This window comes from Stegostoma tigrinum, chromosome 8 (assembly GCF_030684315.1).
Source record: "Stegostoma tigrinum isolate sSteTig4 chromosome 8, sSteTig4.hap1, whole genome shotgun sequence".
NCBI lineage: Eukaryota > Metazoa > Chordata > Chondrichthyes > Orectolobiformes > Stegostomatidae > Stegostoma > Stegostoma tigrinum.
This window is the reverse complement of record NC_081361.1, coordinates 3,364,635-3,391,514: the sequence shown is the minus strand read 5'-3', so window position 1 is coordinate 3,391,514 and position 26,880 is coordinate 3,364,635. Positions and strand designations below refer to the sequence as shown.

General features: G+C 45.2%; 1 long non-coding RNA gene across 1 annotated transcript in view; it reads right to left on the bottom strand.

Moving 5' to 3' along the window:
* Window positions 1-22,566, bottom strand: part of LOC132209893 (uncharacterized) — a 50,559-nt gene extending 27,993 nt beyond the window's left edge. Inside the window, exon 1 of the long non-coding RNA XR_009446038.1 lies at window positions 22,342-22,566. This is a non-coding gene — a long non-coding RNA (uncharacterized LOC132209893). The remainder of the gene's footprint in view (window positions 1-22,341) is intronic.
* Between the last annotated feature and the right edge of the window lie 4,314 nt (window positions 22,567-26,880).

The following is a 26,880-nucleotide window of genomic DNA, read 5'->3' as shown; positions in this document are numbered from 1 at the left end:
CGGGATATTGATTATGTGCAGCCAGATAGCATCAGTTTCGAATAGTGTCATGGTCATCGCAGAAATGATGGGCTGAAGGACCTGCTCTGGTTCATGACTGTTGTATGCCCTAACAGGTGAAATTAAAGCTTTAAAATTAAACATAGAACTGCGAAATCTGAAGATCTGAAACAGAACAGAAATTGGTGCACAAAGTACGTCGGTTGGCAGCGTCTGTGTAGAGAATTGAGCTCTTCAGAAATGAGAGACATACAGATGCACACACACACACAGACATGTCTAGCCATTAAAAAAAAACAAAGAATAAACTCAGTTCCCCGCAGAGAAATTAAACGCAGCTCTGCGCAGACAACTGACCAGAATCCACAAGATCAATTGCAGCCTTCAGACAAAAATGACGACAGTCCACAGAATAAAATCAAGATCTACAGGCAGAACTGATCATTTACAAATGTGTAGGATTAACAATGCCATACACAAAACTACCTGCTTACAGTCCGCAAGATAAATAAAAGCTTCCCAGACAGTATTGACCATTCTCAGGCCACCGGTTGAGAACCAGCTTAATTGATCCACCTAACCATTCAAAATCCAGGGATTAAACCCAAACCCTAGTCACAATTAGCCAAACACAATTTGTTGGTGTGAACCCACTCCCCACTTCTGCAGTGTTGGGGAAAACAAACGAAGAAGAAAAAAAGAAATAAAAAAAGAAGAAAAAAATAGCAAAAAGAAAACAGCGCTTTTATAATCTCCTGAGTGCTGGAGAATGACTGAGAGCTGGCTGGGCATAGGCAAAGTTCTGCGCAGGAGTAAATAAAGGGTGACTTAGTGATGGCATACCGGCCTCGGTGCAGTTATATAGAACATGGAACATAACAGCACAGTACAGGCCCCTCGGACCTCGATGTTGTGCCGACCCGTCATACCGATCTCAAGCCCATCTAACCTACACTATTCCATGTACGTCCATATGCTTATCCAATGACGACTTAAATGTACCTAAAGTTGGCGAATCTACTACCGTTGCAGGAAAAGCGTTCCGTTCCCTTACTGCTCTCTGAGTAAAGAAACTATCTCTGACATCTGTCCTATATCTTTCACCCTCAATTTAAAGCTATGCCCCCTCGTGCTCGCCGTTACCATTCTAGGAAAAAGGTTCTCCCTATCCACGCGATCTAACCCTCTGATTATTTGATGTTTCAATTAGGTCACCTCTCAACCACCTTCTCTCCAATGAAAACAGCCTCAAGTCCCTCAGCCTTTCCTCGTAAGACCTTCCCTCCATACCACGCAACATCCTGGGAAATCTCCTCTGCACCCTTTCCAAAGCTTCCACATCCTTCTTGTAATGCGGTGACCAGAACTGTACACAATACTCCAAGTGCGGCCTCACCAGTGTTTTGTACAGCTTCACCATAACCTCTTGGTTCCGGAACTCGATCCCTCCATTAATAAAAGCTAAAACACTGTATGCCTTCTTAACAGCCCTGTCAACCTGGGTGGGAACTTTCAAGGATCGGTGTACGTGGACACCGAGATCTGTCTGCTCATCGACACTACTGAGAATCTTACCATTAGCCCTGCACTTGGCCTTCCGGTTACTCCAAAGTGCATCACCTCACACTTGGCTGCATTAAACTCCATTTGCCACCTCTCAGCCCAGTCTGCAGCTTATCTATGTCCCTCTGCAACCTACAGCATCCTTCGTCACTATCCACAACTCCACCGACCTTAGTGTCATCTGCAAATTTGCTAACCCATCCTTCTACGCCCTCATCCAGGTCATTTATAAAAATGACAAAACAGCAGTGGACCCAACACCGACCCTTGTGGTACACCACTAGTAACTGGTCTCCAGGATGAACATTTCCCATCATGTCTGTGTGTGTGTGCATCTGTATGTCTCTCATTTCTGAAGAGCTCAATTCTCTACACAGACGCTGCCAACCGACGTACTTTGTGCACCAATTTCTGTTCTGTTTCAGATCTTCAGATTTCGCAGTTCTATGTTTAATTTTAAAGCTTTAATTTCACCTGTTAGGGCATACAACAGTCATGAACCAGAGCAGGTCCTTCAGCCCATCATTTCTGCGATGACCATGACACTATTCGAAACTGATGCTATCTGGCTGTACATCATCAATATCCCGCGCTGCATCCTGTCAATGTCCTGTTGCAACCTCCAACAGCCCTCGATGCTGTCCACAACTCCACCAACCTTCGTATCATCAACAGACTGACTAACCCACCCTTCCACTTCCTCACCCAAGTCATTCATAAAGTGCACAGGTCCCAGAACAGATATGGAGAAGCAAGCTGTTTGAGATTCTAAACAGTTTCTCATCTGTACTTACTGTGCAGAAAGAAACAAAGAAACCTACAGCACAGGAACAGGCCCTTCGGCCCTCCAAGCCTGCGCCGATCAAGATCCTCTGTCTAACCTGTCATCTATTTTCTAATGGTCTGTGTCCATTTGCTCCCTGCCCATCCATGTACCTGTCCAAATATATCTGAAGAGACGCTAAAGTGTCTGCGTCTACCACCTCCGCTGGCAACACGTTCCAGGCACCCACCACCCTCTGCCTTATCTAGACAGAAGGACCAGTAAATTCAGGGAAATAAAGAGCGATGTCTTGAAAAGAGTCCACACGACAGAAGAGTGCTGTTGGAGGTCAAGAAAAGCTTGATGAAGTGTATCTGAGGACGTTTGAGAAACCAGGGCTGAGTTTGTGGGAACCCGAGCACAGATACGTCCCTCAAGCAGAGGAGGCTGTGGAGTGACCTTTTAGAGGTTCATGAATGCCTGAACAGCATATAAAAGGTGAATAGACAGGTCTTTGCTCCCAGGGTAGGGGAGTCCAAAAGAACAGAGTATCGGCTTGAAGTGAGAGGGGAAAGGTTTAAAACAGACCTGAGGGGTAACGTTTTCCACACAGAGAATGGTGCAAATATGGAATGAGGTGCCAGAGGGAGTGGTGGAGGTATGTACAGTTACAAAAGTGAAAAGACATTGGGGCAGGCACACATACAGTAAAGGTTTGTAAGGATGCAGGCAAATGTGACTTGTTCAGTTCGGGAAACCCGGTCAGCATGGACGAGTTGGGTCAAAGGGACTCTTTCCGTGCTTCACAACTCAATGACTCCAGTTACTTGAGGAGGAGACGCCTGAGATAAGGCATATTGCACAGACTGAAGCAATTTACAGGGATCAGGATGGTGGTCAGGATTGGAATATGTCTCAAATTTATGGAGGGATTGCAGAGAGGAGAGGTGGTGATAGAAATAGGAGTTAGGATGATTGAAGACACTGGTCCACAAGACATGACACAGACTCAGTCATGGATGGAAAGCACAGCACAGGAAGATCAGAGACAGCATTACCGCCCTATCGAGGGAGATTTGCTTTCACTTCTGTTGGGCTGATCCTCACAAAGAAGGCACAGGCCTGGATTGATAACTGTGAACTTCCTCTGTCGTCTTCAGAAGGTAGAGTATCACAAAGCTGAAAGTAGGCCTCCCACGATGACGAGTGATTGAGTCTGATTGTAACTAGGGGAGAAAATCTGCCACCTTCACTTGGTCAAGCCTACATGTGACTTCAGACCCACAGGAATGTGGTTGACTCAGAACCAGCCTCTGAAATGGCACAGCAAGCCATTCAGTTCAAGGGTAGCTCGGGGTGGGTAATAAATGCTGGCCAGCCAGAGACACCCACATCTCACAAGTGAATAAATAATAACTGGAACCGTGCTGGGACCAGTATCCTGGCCAATCATGTTATAATGTTTATGGACAGGGCTTTAAACTGACAGAGAGGATGCAGGGACAGGGTTCAGGGGAAAGGAGATGTCCAAATCCAAACAGAAAATGTGATTGGAACAGCATGGTGATGTGGCTGAAGACAAGCAGAAAGGGACAGGAAGCACAGAGCTTCACAGAAACTATACATAAGTTTGTGACAGGAAATTGTAGTATAAAGTACATGATAATGTTACTTTTTGGAATGTTCAAAGTATGTGCAATAAAATGGTGGCATTCGAAGAGGAGCTTGGAGAATATTTTTGTCAGTGTTTCTTTGAATAACATGTTGTGCAACTGGCTAGGGATGGAAATATCCCAGATCGACTGTTGTGTGATGAAGCTGAATAAATGAGTCATGTCACACAGAGATCCAAAGGGAAATTATGAAAAAAAAGTGGAATTCAAAGGTATAATGAAGTTTTAATGTGACCAGGCAAAGAACAATCAACAATTAGAAACAGAAACAAAGCCAATTGTATGACATTGAGAGGGGAAGTGAGCAGTGTAGACAGAGTAAACTAACTGAAATGCAAATGAACAGTGGAAAACATTTGAAAGAACATTGTAAAATATCCAACAAAAAGGCCATTCCATTGACAAAAGCTCAGCAAGAAATTCCTAGCTGTGTCTCACTCAGGGTGTAGAGGAATATATTCAATTGAAAGAGCCCTAGAAGACGACAAAAAAAAGAGCAAAATCAGAAGAAAGAGACTGTTCAGCAAAAGAGGGCTACGAAAGTATGGACGCAGGTATTAAAGGGATTTCCTAGCAGAGGAATGCAGTAGGAACATGAAACATTGTCGGGATTTATTGAGATGATAGGAACAGGGAAAGTTGAAGGTGCTGGAGGTGATAACTATGTTATGGAAAGTGGCAAGGACCTGAACAATGTTACAAATCCAGGAGGAATTGCAGATCTGGAGGTGTCTGTAGAGGTAGGGACGGAAATATGTACTTTTATTTAAATCATTCATGGCATGAGGATGTCACCAGCTGGTCGAGCAATCATAGCCCATCACTAACTGCCATAGCACAGCTCAGAGTCAGCCATACTGCTGTGGTCTGAAATCACATGTCGGCTAGAGCAGCTAAGAATGTCAGATGTCCTTCACTAAAGGACACAAATGAATCAGTTAAGTCTTTCCTGATAATTAAGAATGCTTTTATGGTGGCCTCATGAATATCCTGTACAGCCACAGCACGACATCCCAATCTCCTATTCCCAATGCTCTGGCCAATGAAAGCAAGCATGCCAAATGTCACCTTCATCACCCCATCTATCTGTGATACCGCTTTCAGGGAACTATGTATCTGCACCCCTAAGTCTCCTGCTTGACAACACCATCTGGGGCCTTAACATTAGCTGTGTGTGTTCTGCACTGGTTTGTTTTTGCAAGATTCAACACTTCACATTTATCCACCTCAATCTCCATCTGCTATTCCTCATCCCAACAACCTGATAGATCATGATCTCGCTGAATTCTTAGATAACCTCCTTCACTGTCCATGATACCACCAATTTTACTGTCACCCACAAACTTACTAAACATGACTCCTATATTCTCATTCAAATCATCAATATAAATGACACATAACATAACCGAACCTGGTGGCACACGCATCGGCCTCCAGGAAGAACAACAAACCTCTGCCAGCACCCACTGTCAAGCCAATCTTGTACACAACTGGCAAGCTTTCATCGGACGCCATGTGATCTAAACTTGCTGAGAACCAAGTACCACTCTGCCTTCATCTATCTCCTGGCTACCTCCTCAAAGCAAAATCAATCAACTTTCAAAGCCACAATTTTCCACACACAAAGCTGTGCTGACGAGCCCTAATCAAGACTTGCCTTTCCAAATGCATGAAGATCCAATCTCTCAGGATCTCCCCCAACAAACTACCCACCACTGACGTCAGTGTCACTGGTTTGTAGTTTCCAGGCTTGGCCTTGCAGTCCCTTGAGTGATGCAACAACATTACCCACCCTCCAGTCTTCTGACATCTCACTGTGGCTGTTGATGATATAAATATCTTGCTGGAGCAGCTCACAATTTCTTACCTAGCCTTCCACGATGTCCTGGGATAAACCTGATCAAGGCCTGAGGATTTATCTACCTTTGTGCACTTTAAGACTCCTAACACCTCATTGTCTCAATTGTGGACTCTTTTCTAGTCATCACTATTTATTTCACCAAGTTCCTGAGGTGCTATGTTTTTCTCCACAGTAAATACTGAATCCTAGCCATTTCCAAAGAGTGTTGTCACTCCCTTTCCTTTCCTCACAGACGAGGGTAACCCCAACTCCAGCCTGTCTGCCAATTCCAACAGCTTTGCCGTGGTCACTTTTTGCAAAGACCCCAAAGTCACTGCTTCCATCCCCAGAAATCTGAGTGATGACTGAAAGAGCCATTCCGACACAAGGCACGCCCTGTTTAAACCAAGGGAATGCAACACCCGAACCAAAAGACACTAACAACTAGCACTCACCACCCTGGAGTCAATTAACCCTAAACCCAAAGTGGAATTGTAGAATTATTGCAGCAAGAGCGCCCAATCTGTTATGGGCCAGGCGGGAATTTCCTCATGATTTTAACAAAGTAGCCTAGACCCTAATTTTGAGATAGTCAGAAGGGTCCCAACCTGAAAGATAACCAAGTGTGGGGCTGGATGAACACAGCAGGCCAAGCAGCATCTTCGGAGCACAAAAGCTGACGTTTCAGGACGAGAAACGTCATCAGAAAAGGGGCGGTTTCTGATGAAGGGTCGAGGCCCAAAACGTCAGCTTTTGTGCTCCTAAGATGCTGCTTGGCCTGCTGTGTTCATCCAGCCCCACACTTGGCTATCTTGGATTCTCCAGCATCTGCAGTTCCCATTATTCCAAGCTGAAATGCTAACTTTTCTGCTCCTCTGATGTTGCCTGTCCTGCTGTGTTCTTCCAACTCCACACTTACCTTTCGACCCTAACTTTCTTATTTTAAGAGGCAAATGTCATGTGGGTGCTCCAGGTATGATGCACTTGGTTTGAAGCAAAACAAATTTATTTAAACACAACAATTAAAACATGAACAGAAGAAAGTGGAATTTAGAACAACAAAATATCGGAAAGCCGAACACACCCAATACAGTAACTATTACAAATTAACTGCTCCAATCTTGTCACATCCCATAAACACACCCGTTGGCTAAAAGGTAATTTCAAACACAGATTCTTAAAGGCAGGAGGGAACAACATCCAGAGAGAGATTTCCGAGAAAGCCAATTACGAATTATTTATTGAAGCTTGCAAACCTTCTGGACGCACAAATCTCATGGCTGCTACAGCTGAAATATAACTAGAGAGCCTGAACTGGCCACTCCTCTTCCATTGTTAAGTTGCTTTTAAAACAAAAAATCCAAAGGCCTCCTAAAACCCCTGAACACTTCGCACTTCTGCCTTTACAAGCAATCTTAAAAAAAAAACGACAAAATAACCTTTTTAAAGTCATACACTACACCCACCTACTACGAGCTGAGACCCTTGAAAAATTGGAAACAGCTTCAGTTCATCCAGCATGGTGCTACACTCTGTACATACCCATGAAAGACCGATGCATCCCCTGGGACCCGCCATAAATACTGATGCAATGCCCAGGACCCCTGGAACCCACTGGAAACACCAACGCACGACCTGAGACCCACAGTAAAAACTGATGCAATCCCCAGGACACCATGGGACCCACCGTAAATACTAACACATTCCCCATGGTCCCTTTTACATCCTGGCCTGCTCACTGGGGCCCCTAAACATGTGTAAGAACATAAATATGACTGAGGAGCACAAGGAGAAGATATCTGCCCACTCAAAACTTGTGCTACCAATAACTATGGCCATGACTGGTTCTCGAACTCAGTCCTCTGATCTAGCTGACTCCCTGTATCATGTGCTCTCTTTATTCCCGTAACTAGATTAAACTTCTTCTTGGAAACATTCAATGGTTTGGCCTCAACCACTTTCAGTGGCAGTGAATTCCACAGACTCAGACGCGATGGCCTAGTGGCATTATTACTGGACTATTAAACAACAGACCCAGATAATATTCTGGGAACCTGGATTCAAATCGCACCATGGCACAGGGTGGAATTCGAATTCAACAAATACCTGGAATTTGGGGTTTAATGATGACTATGAATCCAGTGTTGATCATTGAAAAAACCCATCAGGTTCATTAATGTCCTTCAGGGAAGGACACTGCCATCCTTACTTAGAACATAGAACAGTACAGCACAGAACAGTCCCTTCAGCCCACAATGTTGTGCCGACCATTGATCCTCATGTATGAACCCTCAAATTTCTGTGACCATATACATGTCCAGCAGTCTCTTAAATGACCCCAATGAGCTTGCTTCCACAACTGCTGCTGGCAACGCATTCCATGCTCTCACAACTCTCTGCGTAAAGAACCTGCCTCTGACATCCCCTCTATACTTTCCACCAACCAGCTTAAAACTATGACCCCTCGTGCTGGCCATTTCTGCCCTGGGAGAACTGTGCTGGCCTACATGTGATTCCACAGCCACAACAATGCGGTTGACTCTGAACTGCCCTCTGGGCAATTAGGGATGAGCAATAAATGCTGCCTCGCCAGAGGCGTCTTCATCCCATGAATGAGTGAAAAAAAAATCTCTGGCAAAGACATTTTTCCTCATTTCAGTTCTAAGTGGCCTATCCTGTGTCCTCAGACTGGAAGCCCTGCTTCCAGGTTCTTTAGTCACCGGGAATATTGCTCTTACTGTTATTATGTCTAGACCTGTTAGAATTTTTTTACATTTTCATGAGATCCACCCTCATTGAATGCTCTCCTAATCAATCCAACGTCTCTTCATATGTCAGTCCAACCTAATATCAGTCTGGTAAGCATTGCCTCTATGGTCAGAGCATCCTTCTTCAGATAACAGAAGCCAAAACTGTACATAATACTCCAGATACAGTCTCACAATGGCCCTGCACAAATACAGCAAGATCTCCCAGAATCCTCTCCCTATTAAGGCCAACATACCATTTGCCTTCTTCAACCCCTGCTGCACCTGCACCCACTGTGTAAATACGAACACGCTCACTGGGGAGTCTCTATACACACTGACTCATTACCCCACAAATCCTTTATAATTATGAACACAGTCCGAAAGGCACAAATTCCTGAAACTGCCCTTGGACTCACCTGAAAATTACGGTCAGTCACTGGAGACTCACTGTGCAAGTCTGTTACACAGGCACACCACCCCCGGACCCATGCAAACGTGGACACCATCTTATGTAAATGATGACACACTGTCAACAACATTCTGTGAAATACACCCTGAGAGAATCCTGGCGAATACTAACAATTTCCTTGTGAGAAGCCTCTACAAACTGACACACTTCTTGGTGATTCCTTGTGAACTCTACCTCATTACATTGGAACACTTTTTAAAATACTGACAGTCCCACTGAACAGAAGTAAACAACATCAGAAGAAGGGTCCCAACCGGAAACATCAAGCTTTCCTGCTCCTCGGATGCTGCTTGGCCTGCTGTGTTCATCTAACCTCACGTCGTGTTATCACCAGAGTCACTCTAGACCGGCTGTAAATGCTGACAGACTTCCCTGGAGATGCACTGTAGAGACTGTTGTATTCCCTCTGGAACACCCAGTAATTATTGACACGCTCCCTTTGGATTCGCTGCAGATACTGATATACTGCCCAGAGACCCCTCAACACACTAACATATCGTGCACGAATTCCCTGTCAACATTACTCACTCCCCAGTCCTCCTGTAAACACTGAAACACTCCCAGTCAGGTTCCCAGAAATTGTTAACACACTCCCAATGGTTTTGTTGTAAATATTGATGCACTCTCCTGGGATTTCCTGTAAAAGTCCGTCACACTTCTCAGGAATGCCCTTTAAATATTAACGCCCTCCCCAGAAACACCCAGGACATGCTGAAAATCCTCCCAGGGCATGCTGTAAATACTGATGCATCCCCTCTGGAACCCCTGTAAATATTAACGCACTGATCCTGGATTCCCTGTGGATACTGCTTTTACAGATACAGAGCCACATCGCCTAGAATCAGATCCTTCAGTCCAAGCCGACCACAAACCCAAACTGAACTGGGGCCAAGCACAGGAAGGTGGGACATGCCCCTCCAAATATTTCTTATTCGTGTACTGACCCAACTGCCTTTTAAATGCTGTAACTGTACCCGCACCCAGTACTTCCTCCGGAAGGCCATCCCATACATGAACCCTGTGTAAACAAAAATAAAATTCCATGCATTTATTAAAATCTTTCTCCTCTCCCCTGGAGAGTGTGACCCAGCCTTGAAATCCCCACCCTCTTGAATTGCAATCTGCCATTCACTTTATCAATACCGCTCAGGACTTTTAAACCTGTCGGGTTGCCCCTCAATCTGCTCTGCATGGAATCCATCAAAATGCTGTAACGATTCCCTGTAAATACTGACGCACTCCCCAGGGATACTGTATTAACATCAGAATCTCCCCGAACACCCCCATGTAAATAGTGATACACTACCAGGCACCCCAAGTAAATAATGACAAAATCCCTTTGGACCCACTGTAAATACTGAATGAATACCCCAGACACACTGCCAATACTGTCACACTCCCCAAGGACACCTTAAATATCGTTCACTCACTTCAGTGAGGACAAACTCCCCAGCACCTTCTTGGGGTACGGAAATAGTTCCAAGTGATCATTCTGTAAATAGCACTCCACACCAATCACTGGAAAAAGTCTATAGATACTGACTCATTAACCACAGGCTCACTGTGAATACTGACACACTCACTGGGAAACCTGCACAAGTACTGATTCAAGCAGGACCCACTAAAATAAATAATATAAAAAAACACCAATAGTAAAACATTTTAACCAATCCTGCGTTTTTAGGCAGAATCCTAGACTTCCAAACTTTTCAAAGAGAGAGTTGGACTGAATCTGCGAGAAATACACAACACAATAATCATGCCTGGGAACAGAGATTGCTGTGTGGGTTTATTGAGATAACAAGGTGTGGAGCTGGATGAACACAGCAGGCCAAGCAGCATTAAACGAGCAGGAAAACTGACGTTTCGGGCCGAGAGCCTTCTTCAGAAAATTATTGTTCGGCCTGGAATCTCACGTTGCACATCCTCACTCAAAGGACAATTAACCGAAGCCAACAGACCCTGATCCAAAAGGAACTGATCCAAGACAGCTTTTACACCTCGGGCTACGCAGCACAGACGGGACAGCGCCTACAGAGATACTTGACATTCCAATCCATTCACACACACTCTAACCATCGGAAAGCTAAATAACCTCAGAAAAGAACATCAAGAGCAGAGTGAAAACTACAGATCTGGTGTGAAGATAATGGGACTCTCAGTCAGTATAACTGCCAGCCCCGATCTTATGGGAGGAGGAAACTGAACAAAGAGCTTCCGAACACGGGATCCAAACTTTCTGAACTGAGAACACCAACAGCAAAAACCTGACCCAGGCCATCCAAACCAGACACTGACTAGCACAAGCAATCATTGACTTCACCGAAGCCACGAGTCCTCAGTCACAACCTGAGGTGAAAACCCAAAAGGTGAAGAGAAACGGCTCCTCACCAAAACACACCGTAGCGCATCAGCTGACTCAACCCAAACTTAAAAACCCACACAGTCCCAAGTCTTCATCCAGGCTCTTGGTGTGGTGATCCAGAATGACCACTGGGACTTCAAAATCGCATTCTGGGATGGGAGTATAAACCCCGAGATCCCAAATTCCAACATCAGTGGCAGTGCATTGGGACCCTATTGGGAGGAATTCAGGCAGACAGTGTAAATGCTTGTTTTCTGTGTGTCATAAAAAATGTCTCATAGTGGTGGTCTCTTTCCATCGTGTATTGTATTAACTTCATAGAATTTACTGAGATACCCATTTCTTAAATTCTAATTACCTTTATGCTACTAAATAAAAAGAGATTCCTTTACCCTTAAATACTTGTCTAAAGTCTCCTCATTCACATCCCCATAAATAAATCCAGTGTTCAGAATCACAGGTTTGGAAGCTGCCTAGACATCAGGAAAGTTCTGCAAACCAGAATCCGATACTCATTCCCCACAGACACTCTGTAAATGCTCATACACTCACTGGAGATTCTCAATAAACACTGACACCTTTCCACAGGCACATTTTGATCGTCCCCGTAAACACTGACATTTCCGCTCCCCCACCCAACTCCGAGAAAACACTGATACATTTCCCGAGGAGCTCCCTGAAAACAGTGACATGTTTCCTCAGAAACACCCCTAAAGACTGATACATTCCAGCTCCCACTTGAAATAAAAACTACAGGCACATCCATAAATGATTAAAATGAACAATCCAGACAACACAGTTCAATTACTTCTGCGAGAACAGTGACGGCACTTCAAGCAGTCTAGACTTCACTATAACTAAATATTTTGTCAGGAATGTGTTCTGAGGGAAAATGTGGATAGTGGGTCTATGCTGGTTTGTCCCATATATAGGGAATGTGTGTACATTGAGATCCTCTTACTCAGAATCATGAAGCTGGGGTGTGGGGAAAGACAGGACTGTTTGAGTACAGTCGAGCACATCTGACTGTGTTAATCACAAAAATAACCTCTAGGTATGAGTCCTGTCATGGTCATTGAGGATCAGTGATCATGCCCTGATTCCCTGCGTAGGAGAAAGCCTTCCTGATCTTCAAACAAAAAAAACAGCATTTTCAATTGAAGATTCCAGTGTATCAGAACTCCCCTCCAGTCTCAGCGATGAACAACAGACACTAATTTATCCCAAGACATAGAAAGTGTCTTTTCTGTTTCACTAGTGCACTCTCAGTGCCACGATCAAACAAACGGGAAGATTGTCTCTCTGAAAAAGAATTTCAGAGATAGAGATAACAAGGTGTAGAGCTGGATGAACTCAGCAGGCCAAGCAGCATCAGAGGAGCAGGAAGGCTGACGGTTCGGGCCTGGGCCCTTCTTCAGAGACTGAGTCAGATTTACATTATTTCACACCTGGAGCCTGACTTGCATTTTAACCACACTGTTTGTTCCGAAGGAGAGTCACATCAGACCTGAAACTTGAACTCTGTTTCTCCAGCTGATCACTGACCGGTTTAATATTCTGCTCACAATGCAGAATGTTGGAGGAGAAACATAAAAGAGGGGTCGAGACACAATGAGTCGATATTCGTGATGCCTGTAGAACTGTACAGTGAAATATATTTACTTTGATTCATGGATTTGATAATAATGAAACATATTCTGTGATTATTAGAATACAGAAGAACAAAGTGTGACATTTTAAAGATGTATCAGAGATAATGGGAACTGCAGATGCTGGAGATTCCAAGATAATAAAATGTGAGGCTGGATGAACACAGCAGGCCAAGCAGCATCTCAGGAGCACAAAAGCTGACGTTTCGGGCCTAGACCCTTCATCAGAGAGGGGGATGGGGGGAGGGAACTGGAATAAATAGGGAGAGAGGGAGAGGCGGACCGAAGATGGAGAGTAAAGAAGATAGGTGGAGAGGGTGTAGGTGGGGAGGTAGGGAGGGGATAGTTCAGTCCAGGGAAGACGGACAGGTCAAGGAGGTGGGATGAGGTTAGTAGGTAGCTGGGGGTGCGGCTTGGGGTGGGAGGAAGGGATGGGTGAGAGGAAGAACCGGTTAGGGAGGCAGAGACAGGTTGGACTGGTTTTGGGATGCAGTGGGTGGGGGGGAAGAGCTGGGCTGGTTGTGTGGTGCAGTGGGGGGAGGGGATGAACTGGGCTGGTTTAGGGATGCAGTGGGGGAAGGGGAGATTTTGAAACTGGTGAAGTCCACATTGATACCATATGGCTGCAGGGTATCAATGTGGACTTCACCAGTTTCAAAATCTCCCCTTCCCCCACTGCATCCCTAAACCAGCCCAGTTCATCCCCTCCCCCCACTGCACCACACAACCAGCCCAGCTCTTCCCCCCCACCCACTGCATCCCAAAACCAGTCCAACCTGTCTCTGCCTCCCTAACCGGTTCTTCCTCTCACCCATCCCTTCCTCCCACCCCAAGCCGCACCCCCAGCTACCTACTAACCTCATCCCACCTCCTTGACCTGTCCGTCTTCCCTGGACTGACCTATCCCCTCCCTACCTCCCCACCTACACCCTCTCCACCTATCTTCTTTACTCTCCATCTTCGGTCCGCCTCCCCCTCTCTCCCTATTTATTCCAGTTCCCTCCCCCCATCCCCCTCTCTGATGAAGGGTCTAGGCCCGAAACGTCAGCTTTTGTGCTCCTGAGATGCTGCTTGGCCTGCTGTGTTCATCCAGCCTCACATTTTATTATCTGTGACATTTTAAACTTCACTTAATAATAAATTGACATTCATTTTATATATCTACAGAGCTGAAAGTAGACTGATTATTAAAGTGATATTTTTTGTGATCACAGCAAAAAATATCATTCGGAGCTAACAATAATTAATAGAATAAGCAATATGATTATTTGCACTAATTCTTGTATTGAAAATCCAGCCTTGTTTAATGCTTCTAAAATACTACGCTAGTCATTGTAATTCAAGAATACAGTAGCAATGATGTCAATTAAAAAAGACTTTAATTTTAGCTTCACTGTGATAATGGACCAATGCAATTATTGGATGACTGCACTGTAAACTGGAAAGATATATAATATCGGCTCTGATGAGAAAATTAATTTGGTTTACAAGGTGTTTTGTACTCGGAATAATTAGAAATTATTTGTGGTTATGAATTAGCCATTTAAAAGATCATTACTGTAATTGGCTAAAAATATTTACATTTTGCTAAGATAATTGGACCAAGGAGCATACAGGTTGAAAATGTGTTTATTCAACAGAGTACACAAGAGATAGTTTTCCCCAGGAACTAATTGTAAATACACAGCTCCAAGTAGCTTGAAAAAGATATAGAAGCCAAATGATCACTGAATTGAGACAGTCAGGCAATCTGGGAAGTGACACCTGGGACCCAATCACAAGCAGGAACATGGGCTATTATCTGTAAACCCTGGAAAAGATCAAAGGCCCTCTCATTCCACCGCAAAAAAACAGTTCCCCATCAAAGCTGGGGCCAAGGAGGCAGTAATTGTGATCTTGAACAATTGGTTGAAGCAGGTAATGGTCAGACCGACAGCATCCCAAACTAATTCACTGAAGCCTGATGACTCAGATTGCCTCCCTATTGATTATACCTCCCTGAACACATTTGTCACTGAAGAGTATCCTACAGTAACAAAAGCACACTGTACTTGATGGGCTGAAATCGCAACAGGATGCTATCTGAGTCCAGGTTCATACCTGTGTACCTGGAATCCCAGAATAAGCTGTTGTTTACTCTCTGAGGAAAACAGCACACATGTTCCCAGTTGTTCTGGCAATTCCACAATAATCCGGCCATATTCCACTGACGTATGGCTCATGGAATTGGCCAAATTGATCTTACCAAGACGCCATCACCTGAGTCAGTCAGAAAGAGCATATCTGGATCTTCAATAGAGTATTGAATCACATCTGCCATGCAGGGCTTAAAACTAAACCACAGAAAGCAAATTGGAATGACAGAGAACGATGTTTCTGGGAGATCAGTCAGGTAGGGACACAGAATAGTCCCGTAAACACAAAAGAATGCGATTTTAAACTACCCAGTCACACACCGTATAAGGAGTAAGGCAAACTTGAGGGTTGTTCAATTATTGTAGGAATTATGCAGAAAATGTTCAGAACTGGCACAACTACTAAAAGCCCTGACATCAGCCAGGAACCAGAGAGTCAACATATACACAGAGAGTCCTGACGTCTTTGGTACAGTTCACGACCATATATAGGCCTGGCCTCAGCGCGGGTACGTCACCTTGTCTGGGGGCCACATATAGCACGAAGACCAGATTAAAGAGTTGATCAAGCAGCTAATTTTGTGACTGAAGCAGCAGTAATGAAGATTAGAGCTCACAGGAAAGTAGAAACCCCACAACAACAGGGCAATGAGTATGCGGGTCAGGCAGCTAAAATACTTACTGAAACAGTACAGATATTTGAGGAAGTGGCAGTGGCAGCAGTTACTGGAGTAAGAGAAGAAAGTTTGAAGACATTTCAAGAAACAGCCCCACAACACGAGAAATTTGAATGGGAAAAGGGTGGGACAATGAAAGGACAAGATGGAATCAGGAAGACAGAGGTTCAGACAGTGCCACCACATACCATCGGCTGGCCCATGCTGGGTGGTATAAAATTCAACATCAGATGCCTCATTGCTGGTGGTGGCCTGGAGTAGGGGATGATATAATAAAGTGTTATCAAAGACTCTGGACACACAGTGTCAGGGAAAAGATTAAATGCAGACAGGAGACATAACCAAGGGGGCTCATGGGACCAATTGCAGATGGATTCAACGGGTTCCCTACCCCAGAAAAATAAATGCTGAATGTCTAAACATTCAGAAACAGAAACGTAGATGCAGGAGTTGGCTATTTGACCCTTTGAGCCTGCACAACCATTCAGTATGATCATGACTGATTGTGTAATCTCAGCAGAACATTCCTACCCTCTCTCCATACTCCTTCCTCCCTTTAGCCATAAGGGAAATGACCAGCTCCCCCTCAAATATATCTAATTAATTGGCCCCAATAGCTTTTTGTGGGAGAGAATTCCACAGGTTCACATTCTTGGTGAAGGGATTGTTCTGCATCTCAGTCCCGAAGGCTTTATTCTTAGACTGTGACCCCCAGTTTGAGATTTCCACATCATCTGGAATACTCTTCCTGCACCTAGCCCATCCAGGCTCATTAGAATTTTATGTTTCTATGCCATCCCCCCTCATTCTACTAACTTCCCATGAGGATACACCCAGTCGATCCGGTCTCTAACCCAGCTGATCTAGTCTTTCCTTAGATCGTAGATTGTAGAATCCCTACATTTGGGATGGGTCATTCAACCCATCAAGTCCACACTGACCCTTTGAAGAGGGACCCATTCCACCCTATCCCTGTAACCACGCAACTACCATGGTTAACCGATTGAGCCTGCACATCCCCGCACGCTATCAGTAATTTTGCATGGCTGCCTCACCCGAGATTTACTAGGTGGGTGGAAACATTCCCCTGCAAATTCTGAAAAAGGGACACAATTACAGGGAAAGTAATTAAACAGTATGTGTGCTGTGAGGTACTGAACGGAGATTCCATCTCCCGTACCAGCCCCAAAGTTCACATCGAACAAATTAACCGAACACTGGAAACTGGTCTAAGACCCTGACAGAGACAAGGCAAGGATGGTTTAGAGTACACCCCACCATTCTAATGAAACTGAGGTTAACCCGAGCAAAGCCGCTGAGGTTGACCCCCTTTTGAATTTGTGACTAGACAGGCTATGCAGCTGCGGGAGGGTGTGGTAGGAGAACGACTGGAAATGTACGATGGAAATAATAGGGTGAAACAATTGAGAGAGAACTGGCAAAACAGCTGCATGAGCTGAGAGGGCAAGTTGGAGACGGACAGAGAATCAGAGATTGGGAAAGGGAGCATAGCAACATCCGAGCTGGCATTCCTAATCCAGGAGATCAGGTCCTGGTGAAAATATTATCCCATCATGTGGCACTGTGACCACGATGGGTCATACCCTACTAGGTGATTATTACATTGAGATATGCACTCTTGTAGATATTTAAAAAGTGGGGGCCAAAGTGGAAGCAGTGGTCCCAAGTGAAGTTACACAAAGTCCAAACACGATCGTTCACCCTTTTGGCAAGTTGTGTTGGGTTCCTGTTCTTTCCAGGCTGGTGGCCACCGCCATCACCCGCTTGGAATTATTCACATTCAAACCTCACTGGCCTTTGTCCTAATCCCATAATTCAGGCTTGATTATATGTAATACCTATTGGGGTCCATATTAATCAATTCACTTTCATTCTTATTTCAGTTTGCTGCATGCCTGCCACAGCCAGCTTCACCCCTTCCCTTTCCACACTGCCATGAAGCCCATTTCTATCACTATCACTCCTAGGGTCATGTGCTGCACACAATTCACAATTTAACCTTCTCATTACATAGCCAGGAGTGGGGACAAAAGATGGCTGTAAAAACGCAGTAATTAGGACTGCAGAAGGATAACCACCCAGTGATCAACGGAAAAGTGGCAGAAACAGATTACAAAGTAGAGTGAAGATGTGGTTATGTCGCCTAGAAATTGAAGAATATAAACAAGTTTCTTTTAGTGACTTGGTAAATTTGTGAAGAGATTGAATTTAACTCTCATCTGTGGAATTCTAATTGATGCTGTCTCACTAAATAAAGAAAATTAGTGATGCAGAGCGTTTAGAGAAGTGGCAGTAAAGATTTATCCATGAGTTAAATACTGATTCAAAACTCACTGGCCACATCTGAGTGCTGGGGCTTGTAACTGGAACTGCAATTTAGAGAGACTGTTTGTTTGATTTCTCAGGCCAAGTGAGAGAGCGGCTGTTCCCAATCTGTCAGCTGTCACAGAACTGTAGAAACGTTAGCGTTTATTTTAAAGAACTTACAATAAGTAGTAGAAATTAATATCATTTCTAATCTTATGAATTCGGGTTAACAGCGAAAATAAAGCCCAACAAAATTTGCAAGTGCCCTCAGCGATAAGGGAGTATTGAGGTTATTCGTAATTAATGTGGTGCAGCTGGTAAATATTTGGGAAGGATTATAAAACTGTCAGGATTGAAATGTGGTTTAACAACAGGTATTCTAAAGGCAAATAATAAAGGAATCAGGTAAACATCAACAGACTGTGGGAGCACCAAGTTCTGCAGAGCCATTAACCATGTGTTTACTGGACTGGATGTATCGCTTCGGCAAATGTGACTAACGATTACATTATAACATTCCATGTCATTGCTGTAATGTGAAATGCATAAAAATGTTACACTTGGTTGGGGGGAAGAGAGACAGCACCAGAAAATCTCCCACAATGAATTGCTAAGGAGCTCCACATAAAGGTTGCCCGTGCTGCTGAACACAGAACACAAGACTCCTGTTTGATATTTCACCCGTCAACAGTTGTGGACTGTGTTTTTCTGACTGGAGGTCAGGGCTTGCGTGGTCCCACAAAGATCAGACCTGAGACCATACATGCACGCACACGTAACTGTGAGCTGATGCATTCTGGGAGGCCAATTGCAAGGGGAGTGTAAACCATGAATGGAAGAACCCTGAGTAGCAAAGATATACAGACGGATCTTCAGGTCCAAGTCCATTGGTCTCTGATAGTGGCAACACCTATGCATAAAGTGGTAAAGGAGGATTATGGCATGCTGTCTTTCTTCTGTCAGGGGGCTGAATAGAAAGTTGTAATTCGGCCACCTTTGGAGTGACGTGTGCAGTTTCAATCACTACATTACAGGAAGGGCGTGGAGGCTTCGGAAAGGTTGCAGAAGAGGTTTACCAGGATTTTGCCTGGCTTGGACAAACTTGGATCGTTATCACCACACAGAGCGAGGGGCTGAGGGTCGACCTGAAAGGGAGACAGTGGACAGTCTGAGCCTTTTTCCTCAGGTGAAAATAACAAATTCTAGGGGCAAATGGATTAAGGTTAGAGGGGGAAAGTTAGAAAGAGTTGTATGAGGCACGTTTCTTATACAGGAAGTGATAGGCGGCCACAATGTACTCTCTTGGGAGGTGATAGTAGCAGAAACGATCAATCACGACATTTAAGAGGCATTTAGGCAGACATATGAACAGGCAGGGAAGAGAGGGGTATAGATCATGTACAGGCAGATTGTATTACTTCAGAGTGGCATCAATATTAGAACCGATGTGATGGGCCAAAGGGCTTCTTCCGGTGCTGTACTGTCCTGTTTTCCAAGTGGCAGGAATAGTGGAGCCACAGTTAATATTTTGAGTAAACATCTCTTCTTTAGAACACACAGTGAGTTTATGCATCTTGAGGGAAACAACGTGGAAGGGGAATATATATTTGAATGGCACAGATGCAAAGAGCAGGGAGCGGGGAGTTACTACGAACAAATCTTTATCGGAGAGAGAACATAACTAAAATGCATTGAGGAGACTGTATGGGATCTTGGGCTTCATTATTGGAACCTGCAGTTTCATCACAGTTCGACATGTGTTCGGCTATACGACCCAGCACTGTGAGGAGATAAGTAAGAATGTCTCCGGTGGCTATCCCTCTGCCATATATTCAGCTTTTGGAACTGTTGAGGGACGTGGTCTCTCTGAGGAAAACGCAATGGCCAGTCACTTTTTCGACACTTGGAATGATTCTTATGTTATGCAGAATTTCAGGAGATTTTATAGAATTATTTTTGTAGGGGACTCTCCTGTCAGAGGCTTAAACAGGAAATTCTGTAGCAGTGAGTGTAAATTTAGGATGGTTTGTTAATTGCCTTGTGCTCAGATTAAGGACGTCTCTGAACATTTCAAATCTCTTGTCAAAGGCGAGACTGAGAGGCCAGAAATTATTGTACACATTGATAGCCATGACATTTTTAGGGAAAAGATTAAAAGCACTACAAAGTGAATTGGACCGGTTAGGTAAAATATGTAAAGAAAAAACTTGAGGAGTCATACTTTCTTGTTTACTCCCAATGCCAAACGAGGTAGGGAGAACAAGGTGAAAGGAGACAAATCGATGGTGAAGATCTCGTGTATTGTTCAGGGATTCAGGTTTTTGGACAATTGCAATGTCTTATGGGGTAGAAAAGACAAAGAATGCGTCTAATGTAAACTGGAAAGGGATCAATATCTCAGCAGGTAGCTTTGCTCATTCCATTAAAGGAGACTTTATACTGACAGAGATGGGGAGTGGGGGAATTATACGTACCTGCATAAACAGAAGGATTGATGAGGAACGTTCTGAATGTGAGGAGAGCACAGCAATTACAAAAGAAAGACGAGAGAATCAGAGTATGTTGTAACTCTGAAGAACTTTTCTTTTCAATGCAACGAGTCTTCAAGTTAAAGCTGATGAACTCATAGCTATGGCATTAAACTTGTCTGAGAGATGCACAAAACCGGCAGCTCACTGTTCTAGGTTGTAGGTGATGTAGGAACAATAGAAAAGGGGTGTGTGTGTGCATAACAGCAGGAGCCAGCGAGTAATGGCAGAGGGTTGCTTTTCAGACTGGGAGCCTGTGACCAGCAGGATCAATTCTGGATCCTCTTTTGTCATTTTAGATAAATGATTTGGATGAGAATATAGAAGGTACAGTTAGTAAGTTTATGGGTTACACCAAAATAGGGGCATAATAGACAGTGAAGAAGGTGATCTAAGATGACAAAGGGATCTTGATCAAATGGGCTCAAAAAATGGCATATTGTATTCAATCTGAATAAATGTGAGGTGTTGAATTTTGGTGTAACAAACAAGGGCAGGACATATACAATTAATGGTAGGGCCTTAGGTAGTGTTTGAGAACAGGGGATCTAGGGTTGCAGGTACATTTCTTTTTAAAAGATTGCATCACATATACCCACAGGGTGGTTAAAAGGCATTTGGCATTCTTGCTTTCATTGCTCAGTCCTTGGAGTATAAAGAGTTGGGATGTTATCTTGGAGGTTGTACAGGACATTGGTGAGGCCTTTTCTGGAATACTGTGTCCAGTTATAGGAAGGATATTATCAAACTGTACATTGTTCTGAACAGACCTACCAGGATGTTGCCTGACATGGAACAATTGAACTATAAAGATAAGCTGGAACTTTCTTCATTGCAGTGTAGCAGGTTGAAAGGCAATCGGATAGAAGCTTATAAAATAATGAGAGCTATAGATAGAGTTGATGGTAGTTGTCTTTAGATGGGGAATTTCAAAACTAGGGGACATACTTTTGAGGTGAGTGGAGAAACATTTTAAAAGGTCACGAAGCTTTTTTTAAAACACAGAGGGTGGTTTGTGTGTGGAATGAACTTCATAAGGGTGTGGTGGATGCAAGTATAATCACAATATTGAAAAAAACATTTGGATAGCTACATGAATGGGAAAAGTTTGAAGGGTCAGGAAAAGGCAGATAGAACTAGGTCAGTTTGGGATTTTGTTCAGCTTGGACTGAAGGGTCTGTTTCTAGAGGGTCTGAAGGCTCTATGACTCTGGCTTTAAGAAATAATAGAGGTAATGAGAACACACTCACGGAAAAGATGCTGAACCTTGATAAAGCTCTGGTGAGGTCACAGTCAATCAGTGCTCCAATTCTGGTCAGAAAAGATACGAGGGCCCTTTAAGTTGCGGAGTACAGATTTACTGTGGTAGTTCATTGAGAAAGAAAACGCTTCCAACCCCCAGGTCCTCAGTGCAAAGCAGGGACCATTCTGTCCGAAACACGCGGGGCTTTGGGGCCAATAAATATTTTGGCGGTAACCTGGGCCTCTCGTGGCCGGAAACCTGCAGCCCTTTTCAGTTTACTGAAAACGCATGACCAAGAAGTTCTAATTCGGATCTAGTTGTACACAAGCGGTGATAAAGTCTCCCAGACCACACTAACCTTCACTGTTTCCCCAATAGCTTATTCTTTGTTCCTTTACCAGCTCTGACAAAACCGGTAATCACCAGCTTACGGCGGTCAGAATAACGCTGCGCATGCGTGCAAACACCAGCCGGAACGTTGCTGTTCTGAGGAAGGGTCACCGGAGATGATTTTTTTTTCTTTTTTCACAGATGCTGCCAGAGCTGTTGAGCTTTTCCAGCAACTTCTGTTTTTGTTCCTGATTTACAGCATCCACAGTTGTTTCAGTTAAGATTGAGCACCTGTCACCGCACGGCCACGCCCCTTGCTGTTTCCGAATGGTTGGAGGACTGACCTCTCCAGCTCAGTCCTCCAGGCCTTCCCCATCCGTTCTATTGGACCGAACCCACCGTCAATCACACGTGCGCTGTGCTTGAGGAGGGGAGAAGTATTCACCTGGGCCATCTCCAGTTCATCCCTCACCTTCCAGGTTCTCTCAGTCTCCATCTCAGGCAACCAGCTTGTAACTGTTGTCCATTTCAAGCCCACCTCCTCCCACCCACCCTCCTACAAAAATTCCATCCCCTGTTCCCAATTCCTCCGCCTCCACCGCATCTGCTCCCACGATGAGGCATTCCACTCCCGCACATCCCAGATGTCGAAGTTCTTCAAGGACCGCAACTTTCCCCCCACAGTGTCCGAGGACGCCCTTGACCGCGTCTCCCGCATTTCCCACAACACATCCCTCACACCCCGCCCCCACCACAACCGCCCAAAGAGGATCCCCTTCGTTCTCACACACCACCCCACCAACCTCCGGATACAACGCATCATCCTCTGACACTTCCGCCATCTCCATTCCGACCCCACCACCCAAGACATTTTTCCATCCCCACCCCTGTATGCTTTCCGGAGAGACCACTCTCTCCGTGACTCCCTTCTTCGCTCCACACTGCCCTCCAACCCTACCACACCTGGCACCTTCACCTGCCAGCGCAGGAAATGCAACACTTGCGCCCAACCTCCTCCCTCACCACTATCCCAGGCCCCAAGATGACTTTCCACATTAAGCAGAGGTTCACCTGCCCATCTGCCAATGTTGTATACTGCATCCACTTTGCCCGGTGTGGCTTCCTCTACATTGGGGGAACCAAGCGGAGGCTTGGGGACCGCTTTGCAGAACATCTCCACTCGGTTCGCAACAAACAACTGCACCTCCCAGTCGCAAACCATTTCCACTCCCCCTCCCATTCTTTAGATGACATGTCCATCATGGGCCTCCTGCAGTGCCACAATGATGCCACCCAAAGGTTGCAGGAACAGCAACTCATATTCCGCTTGGGAACCCTGCAGCCCAATGATATCAATGTGGACTTCACCAGCTTCAAAATCTCCCCTTCCCTCACCGCATCCCTAAACCAGCCCAGTTCGTCCCCTCCCCCCACTGCACCACACAACCAGCTCAGGTCTCCCCCTCCACCCACTGCATCCCAAAACCAGTCCAACCTGTCTCTGCCTCCCTAACCTGTTCTTCCTCTCACCCATCCCTTCCTCCCACCACAAGCCGCACCTCCATCTCCTACCTACTAACCTCATCCTACCTCCTTGACCTGTCTGTCTTCCCTGGACTGACCTATCCCCTCCCTACCTCCCCACCTATACTCTCTCCACCTATCTTCTTTTCTCTCCATCTTTTGTCCGCCTCCCCGTCTCTCCCTATTTATTCCAGAACCCTCACCCCATCCCCCTCTCTGATGAAGGGTCGAGGCCCGAAACGTCTGTTTTTGTGCTCCTGAGATGCTGCTGGGCCTGCTGTGTTCATTCAGCCACACATTTTATTATCTATGCTCCATGTTTCCCGTTTTCCCTGCTGTAGCTCAGCTTCAGGAGTGAGGGTAACAAAGTGTAGAGCTGAATGAACACAGCAGGCCCAGCAGCATCTCAGGAACACAAGAGCTGACGTTTCGGGCCTCGACCCTTCATCAGAGAGGGGCATGGGGAGAGGGTTCTGGAATAAATAGGGAGAGAGGGGGAGGCGGACCAAAGATGGATAGAGGAGAAGACAGGTGGAAAGGAGAGTATAGGTGGGGATATAGGGAGGGGATAGGTCAGTCCAGGGAGGACGGCCAGGTCAAGGAGGCGGGATAAGGTTACTAGGTAGGAGATGGAGGAGCAGCTTGAGGTGGGAGGAGGGGATAGGTGAGAGGAAGCACAGGTTAGGGAGGCGGGGACGAGCTGGGCTGGTTTTGGGGCTCAGTGGAGGGAGGGGACGAGCTGGGCTGATTTTGGGATGCAGTGGTCATATTCCGCTTGGGAACCCTGCATCCCAATGGTATCAAGGTGGACTTAACAAGCTTCAAAATCTCCCCTTCCTCCACTGCATCTCAAAACCAGCCCAGCTCGTCCCCGCCTCCCTAACCTGTTCTTCCTCTCATCTATCCCCTCCTCCCACCTCAAGCTGCACCTCCATTTCCCATCTACGAACCTCATCCCGCCTCCTCTACCTGTTCGTCCTCTCCAGACTGACCTCTCCCCTCCCCACCTCCATTCTCCCCTCCCCACCTCCACTCTCCTCTCCGCCTATCTTCTCCTCTATCCATCTTTGGTCCACCTTCCCCTCTCTCCTTATTTATTTCAGAACCCTCTCCCCATCCCCCTCTGTGATGAGGGGCCTAGGCCCAAAATGTCAGCTTTTGTGCTCCTGAGATGCTGCTTGGCCTGCTGTGTTCATCCAGCTTCACGCTTTGTTATCTTGGATTCTCCAGCATCTGCAGTTCCCATTATCTCTGCTCAGGAGTGACGGTTCATTGTGAGGTAGGGAAGAAATGTGTCTCAGCTGCTCTCGTCCATGGTTCACAGCTCCTAGACTCGGAACATTGCAGTCAGTTAGAACAATGGGAATGCTGAAAACGGGCTGTCAAGTTTAAGTTTCCAATTTGAAAATGATTGTGGCCGTGATGGTACGGGAATGTAAAGCCTTTGAGTGATAACCCTGTTCTTCTCAGTGTAAGCCAATAAAAAGCAACGATTTGCATTATTATGGAAAGTTTCAGATATTCATCAAACTAAAATGTTTCAAGCATTGAATAAAAAGGTTTAGTTTGCATTGTCTATCTTAAAGAAGTTTGTAGAGATTTAAGGAGGGAATTCCAGAGCTTGTCGTCTCCACAGCTAAAAATGGTGAATGTTGTGTTAGAATGGGGTTTCGGAAAATGTTTGTAGCAAGTGTACTTGGAGGAGTGCCAGGAACTCATTGGGCCTTAAGGCGGGAGGAGTTGAGAGAAACTGTAACAGACGCCACAGCTGTACAGGAGGTGTCTGCTGCCTGAAACAATGTGATGGATACTGTTCAGAGGACAGGTCAGTCAAGCCAAAACTTTAGCCATGATTTCTCTCTGCAAATGTTGTCAGACCTGCTGAGATTTTCCAGCAAATTCTGTTTTTGTGTTAATAACAGGTACTGTATCATGCCCTTACAAATTGTCACTGATTTCTGGCAAAGAGGTCTTGGTCTGATCGGTACTGACTGGTGTTCCAGAACAGGGTGTTGACCTCCACACAACGTTGTAGACTGGCACATTCAAAGTCTAGGACTTCATGATGAGGACTCACTAAAGCTTGGGGGGAACTGCTGCCAAGGTGCAGTGGGCAACAGCCACTGTACAGGGCTACCTGCCAAAGTTAAATGGGTGTCCATTCAGGTAGTGGACCCTCCTGGTGCCTGGAATGCATGTAAATACAGGTTGGGTGAAGTAAATGATGCCTTTGGTTTGGTTGGACGCAGACAAAGAGTTATGCTGCATGGACACAGACCCTTCAATCAGCCCATCCATGCCAATCAGATATCCTAAATTAAACTACCCCCATTTGGCCCACAACGAAACCCTTACTCCTTATGTACCCATCCAGATGCCTTTGAATGTACTTGCCTCAGCTTCTGCCATGTCCCATGCTATCTCATTTCATACAAGCAGACCTTCTGCATGAAAAATTGCCCCATATGTACCTTTTATTTCTTTCCCCATCACCTTTAGCATATACACTCTTGTTTTGTACTCCCTCAGCCCATGGAAAAGACCTTGTTTATTTACCATATCCATACGCCTCATGATTTTATAGACCTCGATAAGGTCACCCCTCAGTCTTTGATGCCTCTCTGACAAACATACCCCACCAACCAGGCTATTCAGCCTCTCCCTATAGCTTAAACCTAGCCACTGTGGCAACATCATTGCAATTTTACTTTCTCAACCTTTTCAATATCCTGCCTGCAGCAGGGAGAACAAAAGTGCATACAGTATTCCAAAAGTGGACGAGTCAATGTGCTGTGAAGCAACAACATGACCTCCCAAATCTTATACTCAAGGCAATGACTAATAAAAGCAAGTGTAGCAAACACCTTCCTCACTATACTGCCCTTAGATTCATCTGAAGCAATTGTCTCAGGCAATTGGTCTTCAAAATTACGAACCTCATCTTTAATGTCCAGTATGGACCAGCCACTTGTTAGTTTAATCCTGTATCATCATTAATTTAGTTTTACTAGTGTTCCATGATGCCACGCAAATTCAAGTGAGT